General features: G+C 36.8%; 1 protein-coding gene and 1 long non-coding RNA gene across 9 annotated transcripts in view; one reads left to right on the top strand and one right to left on the bottom strand.

The window, feature by feature from the left end:
* LOC144617236 (uncharacterized) overlaps nucleotides 1-2,230 on the bottom strand; it is a 94,479-nt gene extending 92,249 nt beyond the window's left edge. Inside the window, exon 1 of the long non-coding RNA XR_013557536.1 lies at nucleotides 2,088-2,230. This is a non-coding gene — a long non-coding RNA (uncharacterized LOC144617236). The remainder of the gene's footprint in view (nucleotides 1-2,087) is intronic.
* The window catches only part of ADGRL2 (adhesion G protein-coupled receptor L2), a 625,339-nt gene that overhangs the window by 29,304 nt on the left and 582,040 nt on the right, over nucleotides 1-13,995 (top strand). The gene's annotated exons all lie outside the window — the stretch shown is intronic.

Here is a 13,995-nt window from a genome sequence, read left to right as displayed (position 1 = left end):
GAAAACCTGTCAAATATCATTATTCCAATTTACAGATGAAATTGTAAAGCTCAGAGTGTGGAAGTAATTTAATATCACATAGAGCTGCATCTTGAACCCACAATTTCTGACTTAGTCCAGTATCTTTCCAGTACACCAACCTGTTTTCATTCATTAATTGATTGCACACTCAAAATACAAAATGAAGTCCACATAAACCAACCCCTCACCCCCAAACCAAGAACGACAATTCTTGTTTACAAAAACATACAATTTGGTGTAAGAAATAAAATGTGCGTGTACAAAAGAACTTAAGATCCCTTCCATAGAGAAGATGAGCAAATACAGGATTAAATATAATTTACATGCATAATTCCAACTGCCCCTCCACAGTCCCTCCACCTCTATTTTCCCCCTAATATTGGTCATTCAAAATCGATTTTAGAAGAAGGAATATAATGCATGCATTTTTTCCCACCATCTGTCTCGGTTTTCACTGATTTTTGAGATTCCTTCCTTCCTCCATTCTACATTTATTATATCCTACTAATAGCCACACTCCTGAACCAAGCCCTGGGGCTACAATGTTAAGATAGACACCACCTTTCTCACTCAGGGAGTCTGCCAATTCTTAACAATGTTTAATGGAAAACTTTTAGTTCAGTAAATAGTACAATTGGAGTCCAGATATCAAAATTTCCTAACACTTCCTTCTCTTCAGCAAGTCCCTGTTTTAAGTGCAAGGCTGCTTTAAGTGTGGCTGTTTGCAAGACAGGAGCGATTACTATCCTTGTCCCATTGTGATGACCTTCACTTTATCACTCCTTTCATTCCTGGTTAACGTTCAGTGGCCTTGTCAGACTTTCTCCTCTCCTATGCCAATCTGTCGCTTCCAGACCTGTTTCACTTCCCTTTCTTGACTGTAACATTCAGAACTGGATTTCTGAGAATTGTTGGTGCAAGCTGTAATAATGCTACTTTTTAAAAAATAAATATACTGATAAAAATAGGAATGTGACTCTGATACTAACCAAGGATTGGAAAAAGGAATAGTTATACAGTGAGTTATTGCAACCTCTTATTTATTTCACTCTTAATGCTCAGTAGAAATCATTTTCTACCTTCAAATATTAGTCAGACACACAGCCAGGTGAGACTGTGAATCTTCATTGGAGCCAGTTAATTTTATCCATCCCCTTGATGTTCTGTCTGAGTTGGGAATACATGTTCATTGCCTTGGTAATTTTCTTGTGCTCATTGCCCAGGTCCCTGAGGATTGTTAATATGAAGTGCAGCTGGGCCTATATATCTATGGCTGTCAATGCACAAGGTTATTCTGTAAATACCATAATCCTCGTGAGTGGGGAGATGACATTCTCATTTGAGGTGTCTTGATCTGATCCTTCTGGAAAGAGTTCATAAACTTTTGCATGTGTCATCCTAGCATTACAAGATCTCTCAGAGAAATATCATTTGCTTTAGACCAGAGGAGACTGAGCCATCCCTGTGCTTGTGTAGCTGCTAATATACAGTCTTCTTTCAAGTTCATCAGTAAGTTAGTCCACTGTCCAGATATACTATTTTTTTTTTTAAGATCGCTATTGGTCTATTGGATTTTGGTTGAAAACAAACAAACAAAAAAATGCTAACAACAGTTACCATACATTTTATATGCTGGCATATTCCTTTGTTCAGAGTAATTTTTAGAACATTGGACTGTCATTTCCAATCATTGGAGGCTCCATCATGTGCATTATAATTCTGTGCATCTGTTCAAGTCTTCAGTCAGATAATTTGCAAATGGAGATCAAAATATGGCCAGAGTTCTTAAGTCTGTGAAATCTGACTCAAATTTCCATTCCTATTTTTTTTCAGTAACCTTCTATAAGTAAGAAAAATAATGTACATATTTAGTTACATAATCATTTTAGAAATTGTCTACCCTGAAGGAGTGTTGATTTACTACAATTAACACTCCTCTTAGTGTACAGTCAATAAAGTTTTTTTGGCACCTAGTCTATACCAAACACTAATATACTGATAGTACAATGGTTAATGACTACATAGTGGCTAACTGAGTTCAGAGTGATAGAAGTTAAATGACTTACCCAATAACAAGCAAAGAATGTTCAGGGCACACACTTGCAGACGTTACTTTGGGCTAACTCCACCAGAAACCCAGGAATTTAATAACAATACTTAATAATTCCATAACATTCAGCATGCACCACGACAATGTTCTGTATAATTCCTACTCCATGCGTAGGAAATATTGGTATCTCTCTTTTGCAGATGAGGAAATTGAGCCACAGAATGATTAGTCACTTGACTAAATTCAGATAACTTCCAAATGGCAGAGCTAGAAATTGAACCCCGGAAGTCTGACTCCCATGTCAAGCTTCTAACATGCACACAGTATAGCCCCTCATTGAACTCTGCTCTTGATCTCTGGGTCTTTAAATGCCCCCTTCTTTCTCTTGTTTTGAGAATTTCACTCTTTTTTTATTCTGTCATCTCATTACACTACATTAGTACCTGGAATGTTTTTCTCCCCATCTTCTTTGTGGCACTAAACTTACTCAACCTACAAAACTCAACTCATAGTTTACTCTCTTCCTTGAATCTTTAGTCTAATATAGATGTAGTCTCCTCTGTGTTCCTATTATATCTTGTGAATGTGTGTGTATAATAACTAATGTTTATTGAGCATTAATATGTGCCAAGCATGAATGCCTTTCCATGGATTATTTGGTCCCATCTTTGCAACATCCCTGTAGGGAAGGCACTCCATTTCACAGAAAGAATATTGAAGTACACCAATAAGTAAGGGATTTCCTTAAGATTGTAATTAATCAATTAATCATAACTGAAACAATAACAATTCAAACTCAGATAACCTGATTCTAAATGCCTTCACCATATATCCATATATGTGCTACACACACACACACACACACACACACACAATTATAATCATAATATTTGCTCCATTGTGTTTTTCACCTTTACTGAAAGCACCCTGAGAGTCAGAGCCATGACTTATTTGATTTTGTATCCCCAATTCTTCCCACAGTGCATAGCAAATAAATATAGCTTGAAATTCTATCTGCTGTAAACTTCTCTGGTTCTTCCTCATTGGTTCCCTCCTTTTTCCCCTTAGTCCCCCCCGCCCGATACTTATTTCATGGTGTTTGCCAGGGCTTCAGTTCTCATAAGGTCTTTTCACCCTAAGTGAGATTCACTGTTGTGGCCTTAGCTCCCACCTACATACTTATGATTCCTTCACTCACAGTGGTAATACTGATGTCGGCCTTTCTTTCTCTGACTTGCAAACTCCAAGTTATTCTGGATTCAGCTTACCCTGGAGCTTTGTTGGGTTCATGCATCCTTTCCTCTGTATTTTGGATTCATGTTTCTATGATAGCAGGACACATTATTTGTGCCATGTTATAATTATATGTTTACCTGTATCTCTTCCCCCTGGGAGATGATGGAAAGGAACTGTGCTTGTTTATGTCAGTATCTCAGTGCCTGGAAGAATGTGTCACATAAAGTATGTTCAAAAATATCATTTAGTCAATGAATACGTGAGAAATCTGAAGAATCTATTTTGAATAACATTGTCTTTACAAGAGGATGCTTTTTATCGGAAAGTTATGGGTTAGTGTTTTGTCACTTTACAATAAAAGTAATTTCAAGATGCAGTTACAAACAAATAATATGTTATTAACCCTTACTTTAAAATATATATTTAATGTAAGCAGATTGATATTTTATTCTTTTTCACACTTTTTCAATATATAATTAACAATAGGAGGACACATTAACCTTATCACTAGTATCCAAGCCTCTGCTCTTTGAAGAGTCAAAATCCTTTTGCCCAACTTGTACTTGCCCTGGGTCACGAGTCCACATCAATGCTTCTGGTACAGAAGCAATCTTTTCTCTCTTCTAAGGTAGCAGGGTCATCTGATTGGACTTCCCATGGTCCTGGCTGAATAGGAAGGGAATTAAATTGCAGTGTCAAAGGAAATTACTCATTCTAAGAAGCATTCACGCATTATCTATGGCCAAAACCATCTCTGACACTCATTTATGATTAAAATTAAAAGAAAGAAAGAAGAGGCAGTTTGGCAGCATTTCTATGACAATAAAAATGTGAAGACCAAATTAAATCGATGGTACAAGTCTGTGGCACACCAGATAAGAAAGTGGCTTTCTCGGTGGCGTTTTAGAATTTAGAGGCATACCTAGGGAGAAAAGGAGAGGAAATGTGTGCTCCAATGTGAGATGGTCTATACAGAACTTCATTCTAGAACAAACCTTATTTAGCTTGGTGCCTGATAAGTTCAAATCACCCAGGCATCCTCTCGTGGGAAGTTTTTAAGGAGCAAAGGTCTTTCTAAATGAAATCCTGAAGGTCTTAAAGGAGAAACCTTCTTCAAAACAAGCCCATTCTTCACCTTGCCCATAAGCATGTACAGTTCTGCTTAATTTATTTTCATCATTGTCCTAAGCATCTATTTGAAACCTGTTTACATTTTTAAGGTAACAGGTGGTTACAATGATTGGTGCAAAAGATAATTTCTTGATAATGTATCCTGAAATAACACGGAGCTGAGGTAAAATGCAGGCTTTAAGATATTCCAAAAGTACACAGCCTGACTTAAAAATTGTGCTCAACCCTATGTCTGTAGAAGAAATAAAATTAAAATGTTAGATTTAACAGGAAACTCAAATTGATTCTTTTAAGAGTAAAAATGTTTTTTTGAAAGGTCACGGGACTATTTTCGTTGCTGGAATAAATATAGCAGCAAAGATAGTTTAAATGAGAGAGGCGCCTAGATTTATGTGAAAGACTTATCATCTCTTTGGCCTATTCACACAAGGCAGACAGAACAAAAATGATTTATCAGCTGGGCGATACTCCTTTTAGAGAACTGTGATTTGTTTCTTATATGGGCCTATTTTTATACTTTTATTTTATTGCCTGGCATTTAAACACTTAAGCGTCTTTTTCCTTCAGACGTCAGTTTTCTCTACCAAGTGAGCATTTATGTTCTCCTTGTAAAAGCAGGTTCTTGTCAGGTTTGAAGTAACAGCTTACTATTTATTTTATTCTGATGCTTAAGCATTTTAATGCAAGTGATTCTTGTGTTACTTTCATGTGATCGCATTGCTAGATGATTCTATATTTCCATAAAAATATGTGTGTGGAGCTCACTGGGAGTTATATACATTTATGCATCCATTATGTAACTATCTGCTAAAACCCATCACAACTAATGGAGAATTTGGTACCAATTACTTATAGTAAATGTTAGTAATTGTATGTGTTTTGGATCAGAATTTAACCTAAAACAAATGCAGATTCAAATTTTAATTTTCTACAGTTTCCTGGAGAAAAGTGTGAATCACATGAAAATTAGTTCATTAGTTACTTCCTGGAGGAGGGGGAAGAAGCTAAGTAGCAGTTAATGGTGTTTAGGCAAATGTGTTCCACTCAAACAGTGCTGCTGACTGTCTCTGTGAGGGCAACAGGCCTGAGTTAGTGACAGTTAGGTTTCCTGGACACAGCACTTGCAAAACAAAGATTGTTTTATACCCCATTACAAAGCTAGAACTTTAAGATACCAAGTGCAAGTACTTAAGAATAGACAATTCTAAGAACAACTAAAATTTCCTGCAGTTTTCTCCCTAATAAAAATCTCATTATAAATGCCCAAGTTAATCCACTAAAAAAAACACTTAAATATCCATATGTTATAGTTCCTTATGTTAAGAGTCTATAGAAATTACAACCAATATTGAGAAATATGGAGTTACACTGGGATTGATCAAGCCAAATTAGATCTGTATTCTAATTTATCACATGGCTTTCAACAATTTTCTGTTCATTTTATAATGATTTTGAAAGAAATTGATTGGCCTTGTCTGAATTTGGCTATTCTACTAAATGATATCAAGCTATGCCTTCACTATGATTCATGGGTCAATTCACCATTTTACAACAAATGATAGGTGGAAAAAGTTTCCATCTGGCAATTTGGATATACTTTTAGATAGAATGTCAGTAGAATTCAAATTTCCTTTAAGACTTAAAAAAAAAAGTTGAAATAATCAGTAATTCTAATTTTCCATTAAGTAACTTTATTTTTCTTAATTGAGTTCTTAATGCATGTGTTAAGTATGCATTTACTATCTTATTTTATCTTTATAACAGCCTAACAAAGTCAGTATTATTGTCCCCCACATTATAGATGAAAAAAATCAAGGTCCACAATGTTAGCCAACTTTTCCTCTGACATACAGCTTACTAAAGTTGTGGAATTTTGATTTGAGCTTAGCTCTTTCTGTTTGCAGAGTCTGGCTTTTTATCACATCAGTGCTTTACAAATTGTACTCTCTTTTTCTAAAAATGTTAACAGGCACTGTGTGTGTTCTGAGAAAAAAAAAATGCAAGTAATATTTTTTCCTAAAATAAAAAATGAGGTATATGTAAAGACAATAATAACTACACATATTTGATTATTACTGTACAACAATCTTCCTTTCACAAGAAGTTACTTGTTACAGTTGTAAGCATATAAAATAATATTGTTTTAAAAGCCAGTAAAGGATTAACAAAACTCAGAACTATAGTTTCTTCCTGTCTTAGTCAGCTCAGGCTTCTATAATAAAATAGCATAGACTGGGTATCGTAAACAACAAACATTGATCTCTTATAGTTCTGGAAGCTAAGAAGTCCAAGATGAAGAGGTGCCGGAAAATTCTGTTCTTCGCAAGGGCATTCTTCCTGGTTTACATATGGCTACCTTCTCACTGTATCTTCAATGTGGTGGAGACAGTAAGCTTAGATAGCTCTTCATTTCTTTTTTTACAAGGGGGCACTAATCCCTTCATGGGGGCTCCACCCTCATGACCACTTCTAATCCTAATTACCTCTCAGAGGCCTCACTTCCTAATACCTTCACATGGAGGGTTAGGGCTTCAACATATGAATTGGGGGAGTTCACCACCATTCATTCCATAATGCCTCAGTGGAAAATAACTATGTGATAGTTTAGGGGAGTAATACACAAGAAAATGCAAATTATTGTCAATAGTCTAGTTCTGGAGTTTAGTGACAGATTGACCTGGGGTCATTATATTACAAAGAAAAGTAAAATAATAATAATAATAATAATAATAATAATAAATAAAGGACATTCATGGATTAATGATGAGGGTGAGTCAAGAGTTATAACTGGTGTGATTTATGATTGATCCAATCTTGTGTGCCTAAGGTAAGGAAAGTTGTAGGGAAGGGGGGGCGGGGAAGAGGAGGAAAAAAAAACCTTTTTGCCATACCAGGAAACCCAAAATTCAAAGGGGACATCATCTGATTCACAAAAGGATGGTCTTCAATGTTCATACTGAAGCCTAAACAGCCTTAATCAACTAATCCCCATGTTCATTTATAGAGTGTATTATATATTTTGTCTTATAACTTCAATAAGTATTTTTGAGTTAATTTTTATCCTAGGTTAATTGTAGAACATAAATGTTTCCCATGGATTTGTGATTGGTAGAATAATTTAAATGAAAAGAATATTGTGTCTGAATCAAATAATGAAAATTGGAACAAGTCAAAATAAAAATCAGCAAATTTAGCTTTTAAACTCTTAAAAATCATAAAGCAATTTTTCTACACGAAACAATTATTTTTGCATCATCCAAATTCACTGTGCAGATCATGTAATTAGTGATTTTCTTTCCCTTAACACTCAGTACTCATATCAAACAGCTAAATGATGTTTTTGTAATCACTTTCTCATTTAAAAAGATCATTTTTTCTTGCGTGTGAAATTTTCCCCCCAAATGCAACATTAATTAGGCTTTCTTTTTTATCTTATCATGATAAGATTTGTTGTTTTATCTCTAAGACGATAAGATGATTTTTTAATGTTTTACTGAGAGTTTGTGGCCAATATAACGTTTATAATGTATATGAGTTATCTTTTGCTGCATAACAAATTATCTCAAGACAGAGCGGCTTGTAACAATAGTAAGCATTTTTGTCTCTCCCAGGGTTTATGGGTCAGGAGTCTGGGAGTGGCTTAGCTAGGTGATTCTGACTCAGGCTCCCTCAGAGGGTTGCTGTCAAAGTGTCCAGTAGGGTCTTAGTCATCCAAAGCCCGGAGTGGGCCAGCAACAGTGGTGGGCTGGAACCTGCTCACATGACTTACAAAAGAGGGTTCTCACATTCCCTGAAATTCTGCGAGCTAAATGTTAAGTAGCCATTATTAACAATTAAATTATATTAAAGTTATATTAAAGTTATTGAAGTTATGTTACGTTATGTATTTACTAAGTTAAAATTTATAATGAAATTAACCATTACAGTATTTTTAAGTACATAGAAATAAGTTATACCCAAATCAAAGGTAGTATATAATCAAAACTAATCACTTTCTAAAAGTTTTACTGTTTTACTACAATCAATGCTTTTGAGGTTTATTAGTTCTTTTAAAAAAAGATTTAATGTTTATTTATTTGGGAGAGAGAGACTGGGAGAGAGAGAGCGTGTGTGAGTGGCAGAGAGGGAAGGGGACAGAGTTTCCTGAAGTGGGCTCTGTGCTGACAGCAGAGAGCCCATGCGCGAGGCCAGAACTCACAAAACTGTGAGGTCATGACCCTACCTGAAGTTGGATGCTTAACCGACTGAGCCACCCAGGTGCCCCAGAGGTTTATTAGTTCTTTTATATCTATATGATGGAAATACTATAGAGTTTTGTGCTACTGTGCACCTCTTCCTAGTCCACATCTTGTGACATAAATTGGTAGGTTGAAGTTGGCCATTGTGCATTTATACAGCAGAAATGGGTAGACCTTATAAATTGGGACTTGATTTATTGTTCTATTCATTGGCCAGACTTAAGAAAGTGGTGCACAAGTTGTTCATAATGCAGATTGCATTTTAATGTGTGTTGTGTCCATAGCTGTCACATCATCAATCGCATAAAAAAAAATTGAGGAAGTATTTTTCAAGTCTCCAAAAACTATTTTCTAACTCAACAGAGAAGTCATTCAAGCCATTGATGAACAAGTGAAGTTCCAGCTTATGTGTTTATTCTTCAACTTTTGCTTTATTCATTAATGTAAACAAAAATATCAACCAGCATTCACTTCAAAACTACCCTTGTTCATCAATGACGTGAATGTTTTCTTTGCAGAATTGACTAATGATCAATTTATCCAAAATCTGATCTTGTGACTCTTGTTGGAGATAAATTACAAAAACTGGTAATAAAATTTTCGAGAAATAAGACAGATCACCTGAAGTATAGGTATATGGAGTTTATAGTAAAGAATATTGTATATTTTATTATTGTCGGTAAACTCTATACTATAGATCCTTTATGATAAACTAATGTGGGGATATTCATGTGTTGAAATAAAGATACATGCATGCTTTTTCAGAGAACAGAAAACCATTTACCAGCATACCATTGAACTGATTGAACTTCCTATGTGGCTCACTCACTAAGCTGGGAAGCTGATGCTGGTTGTTGACATGAGGCCTCAGTTTGTCTCCGTGTGGCCTCTCCATAGGGTTGCTCAACATGCATCTGGCTTCCACCAGAGGGAGTAAAACAGGAGAGGAAGAGCCAGATGGAAACTAAACCCTTTTCACGACCTAGCCTTAAAACTCACATGGCATCCTCTCTCTTGAAACAAATCTAAATCTAGGACTGTTGTCAAAGAATGGTTGATTAGATGAGAGTCACTGCTATTGACGGATTGGATGTCTGTGTCCCACTCCCCCCCCCCCCCCTTATATATTGAAGACTTCACCTACAGTATGAAGGCATTAGGAGGTGAGGCCTTTGAGGCACTTAGGTTATGAGAGTGGAGCTTTGTAAAAAGTCTGGAACCTTATTAAAAAGGTTCCTTGGCCACTTCCATCACATAAGGTTACAGTGAGGAGATGGCTGGCTATGAGCCAGACTCCAAATCACCCTGTGCTTTGGTCTCAGACTTCTCAGCCACCAGAACGGCGGGGAGTAAATTTCTGTTTTTTATAAGTCACCCACTTTATGGTATTTTTGCTATAGCAGCCCAAACAGACTAAGTCAGTCACTAAGCCAAGGCCTCATCCAAGGGAAGGAGAAAACTCTCTCTTTTACTCTTATTCAAGAATAGCTGTCAGCATTCCATCAATGCATAATCGTTTTTATATATATATTTTTAAGGTTTATTTATTTATTTTGAAAGAGAGAGGGAGAGGGTGTGCATGAGCGGGGGATGGGCAGGGACAGGGAGGGACAGAGAGAGAATCTCAAGCTGGTTCTACACCCAGTGGGGAGCCAGATGTGAGATCATCACATTAGCCCAAAGATTCAAAGATTCGGCACTTAACTGACCGAGCCACTCGGGCGCCCCAGTGCATAATTGTTTTTAAGGAACCACTTTAGCCCAATAAGTTTGAAAGGCATGTATCCTACTACATTGTCCCATCTTTTCCTATCCTCGCAAAACCCTTTTCCGGAAGTAATGGGAAGACTAATAGTATTTTGCTAAAATATCAGAAAGAGAAATGATAAGTAAATTATCCATTAATGCCAAAATGCAAAATACATATATAAGACACTTTTCTTTTTATAAATATTAATGCCAGAGAATCTATACAGCACCTGGAAAATTTAGGTGAACTGCTTTTGGCCTACTAGCCATAACTGTCCTAGATTCAGAATTATTTAATTAAAAAATGAGAAAGAGAGGGAAAGGCAAAAAAGAAGATAGGAAGAAAGAAACTGTATAATGATGTAAAATTTAATGCTTAAGGAATTTTTTTAATCCTATTCTAAAATTTGTTAGTAAAAATCTAGATATTCAATTGAGATTATGAAGTTTGGAATATTCATTATATATTCTATTCACTTACCTCAGTACCATTTCAAAGGATTTGAGCTTTTGTTGGATCTGCTCTCGGATTCTGAATTTTATGAATAAATAATTTTTTATAGTTCTAGCCTCTATTGTTTCACATTTGATTTTCTGTGACAAGATATAATACAGCAACAGTAATACTTTGCTTTTCCATAACAGTTTCTGCAGCAAGTTTATAAAAGTATTGTCTGTTAACCCAAAGCTAAATTGCACACTGAGAAATGTGACAGGTATTTGGGGGATGGGGAGATAAAGGGGATGGAGTGGGGGATACTCACCTGGGAATATAATGCTTCTTACTCAGGCTTGCAAAATACCTGCAAAATGAAAGTTATCCATCATATTTATGTAGAAATAGGTCACACATTTCTGCAGTTGTTCTAATCCTTTGGACATCTGTAAACACCCATACCACATTTGTGGCATTATAATCTCATAATCAGAAGGAACAATTTGGCAAACCATCTTTACTCCAAGGATATGATCTTTATTCAAACTACATGTTGCACATTCCAGATTCCATTACAACAACATCTGAGACTGCTGTGGACTGAATTTTGTCCCCCTAAAATTCACATGTTGGAGCTGTACTACTCAATGTGACCATATCTGGAGATAGAATCTTTAGGAAGTAATTACGGTTAAATGAAGTCATAAGGATCTCTAATCCAATTGGAAAGGCTGTGGCCAATAAGAAAAGAAAGAACCCTCTCCCCGTCTCCGGACTCCCCTCTTTCTCTTCCTGCTGTGTGAGCACATAGCTCAAAAGCAGCCATCTATAAACCAGAGAGGTCTTACCATAAACCAAATTGGCCAGCACCTTGCTATCAGACCTTAGAGCCTCTAGAACTGCAAGAAATTTCTGTTGTTTAAGCCACCCAGTGTGGTATTCTGTTATGACTGCCTGAGGTGACAAAAGACAGATGTTGTTATTGGGAAGTGAGGTGTCTCTGTAACATACCTAAAAATGTGGAAGTGGCTTTGGAATAGGGTAGTGGGTGGATGCTGGAAAAGTTTTGAGGTGCACACCAGAAAAAGTTGAGACGTCTGTGAAGGGATTATTGGCAGGAAAATGGACATTAAAGGTGAGGTGAAGGCTCAAAAAGGAAAAGAGAACTGGAGGAAAAGCCTCCATATTCTTAGAGAATGCAGACATAATCAGAAACAGAATGTTGGTAGAAACATGCACCTTCATGGCCATTCTGGTGAGGTTTCGGATGGAAATGAGGAACAGGTGATTGGAAACTGGATGATTGGTTACTGGAGCGATCCTCATTATAGGATGTTCTAGTATTTCATGGGAGGTAGAACATGAGACTGGTGAAGTTGAATATTTAGCAGAGGAGATTTCTAGGGAAAGTATTGAAGATAAGGCCTGGATTCTCCTTATGCTTATAGAAAAATGCGAGAGGAAAAAGATAAATCAAAGAAGGAATTGTTAAGCAAGAGGAACCGAACTGGGAAGATTTGGAAAATTCTCAACTCATCCATATTGCAGGGGAAAAAAAAGAAAGAAAGAAAGAAACAAGAAAGCTTGTTCTCACTTTTCTCATTTGTTCTCATTTTTCTCACTTCATGCTGAAAAAAAACACTGAGTGTGTGGCTGAACAACCACTAGATACAGAGATCATGGGTGCAAATCGTGACTTTCAGCCATCTTGGCAGATGCCAGGCATAGAGATTACACCAACAGAGACACTGCAAGTTGGAAATAAAGGGACCTGAGAAAGCAGGACAGGAGGCAGGAAGGCTGTTGGACTTCTTGGATTCTACAGGACCAGACTATAGAGCTATTTGGCTGCAGAATGTGCTATTTCTAGACAAAGTAGAAACAGCCCTGAAACATTCAGAGATCATTCATGCCACCACACCCACTGCAGAACCAAACAGGTAGGGTTACCCTGCAGAGCCGGGGGCGGGGGAACACTGCTCCCACCTTGGGTCTGGAGAGCATAGCATAGCACCAAAGAGGATTATAGCCTTCAAATCTAACATTTTAGCTTCTTCTGTAGCTAAGATTCTAAAACACACAACCGCTGCCTCTGCTACCAAACACATACTCATCACTGACTTAATTCACCTGCTCCTGGTGTTTTAGAAGAGGATCATGGCAGAAGCATCCTCTGTGATACAATGTTTCTAAGTGCTGTGCAGAATCTAACTTCATACAAGTTGCCCGACCTTTACATCTGCTCCACTTCTCTGACCACAAAAGGTACAATTAGTACATGAGGTCTCCAGCAAGGACAACTTTATTAAAAACTCGGGATGGTTTCCCTGAACCTGGCTAAAAGGATTATGAACTGAGAAGCAAATTCTTGAGTTTGAGAGCCAGATTTTAGAAGCATCAAAGAAGAAAAGAAAGCCCAAGAGTAACAACAGAAACAGTAACAACGGAAAGGGTTCACAGTGAATAGCTTTCAAAGACTGTGCTTCCTTGCCGTCATTGAAAGTAAAAAAGTTTTTAAATGAGGACAGTATGAAATATGAGGTGGCCCAACCAAGCCTTTCCAGTGTAATACTGGGAAACAGTAAACAATTACATTATATAAACCAACCATCTGAGCAGAAATGATAATTAAAGTAATGCATCTGTATGCTCCATTGATTTATGAATTTGTTTAATGATTCTTGTTTTGAGTAGCAAAAACTATTATGCATTCACTGATTTTTAAAGGCAATATATAACTGCCTGACCTTTTGTTGCACCAATGGAAGTAATATGCAGTAATACTCAGAGAGATTCAAACGGTCACAGTGATTTTTGATTACATTTTAAACCATATCTATTTTTTTTTCTTCATTGAAAAAGTTTTATGATTGTGTATTCATAACTATTGATTGTTTGGGAAAGAATCATGGCACCCGAGCAAAACTGCCTCCCAACAGCTAGGGTTAGTCTTAAATCAATGCAAGCAAAGCCATTAACCATGGCAGAAAGCTTGGCTCCAGGCCCCTCCACAGACGTCAGTCCACAGCCACTAAAGGGGTGTCTGCTTGTAGCCAGGTACTGCCGGACAAATGCTGTGATGGGTGGTTGTTCTTATCAGGGAATTTCTTTGTTTATATGGTACTCAGTCACAC

The sequence above is a fragment of the Panthera onca genome, chromosome C1, assembly GCF_046562875.1.
Source record: "Panthera onca isolate mPanOnc1 chromosome C1, mPanOnc1 haplotype 2, whole genome shotgun sequence".
In the NCBI taxonomy this organism is placed as follows: Eukaryota; Metazoa; Chordata; class Mammalia; order Carnivora; family Felidae; genus Panthera; species Panthera onca.
Note: the sequence above shows the minus strand (reverse complement) of the source record. Positions and strands in the feature narration are given on the sequence as shown.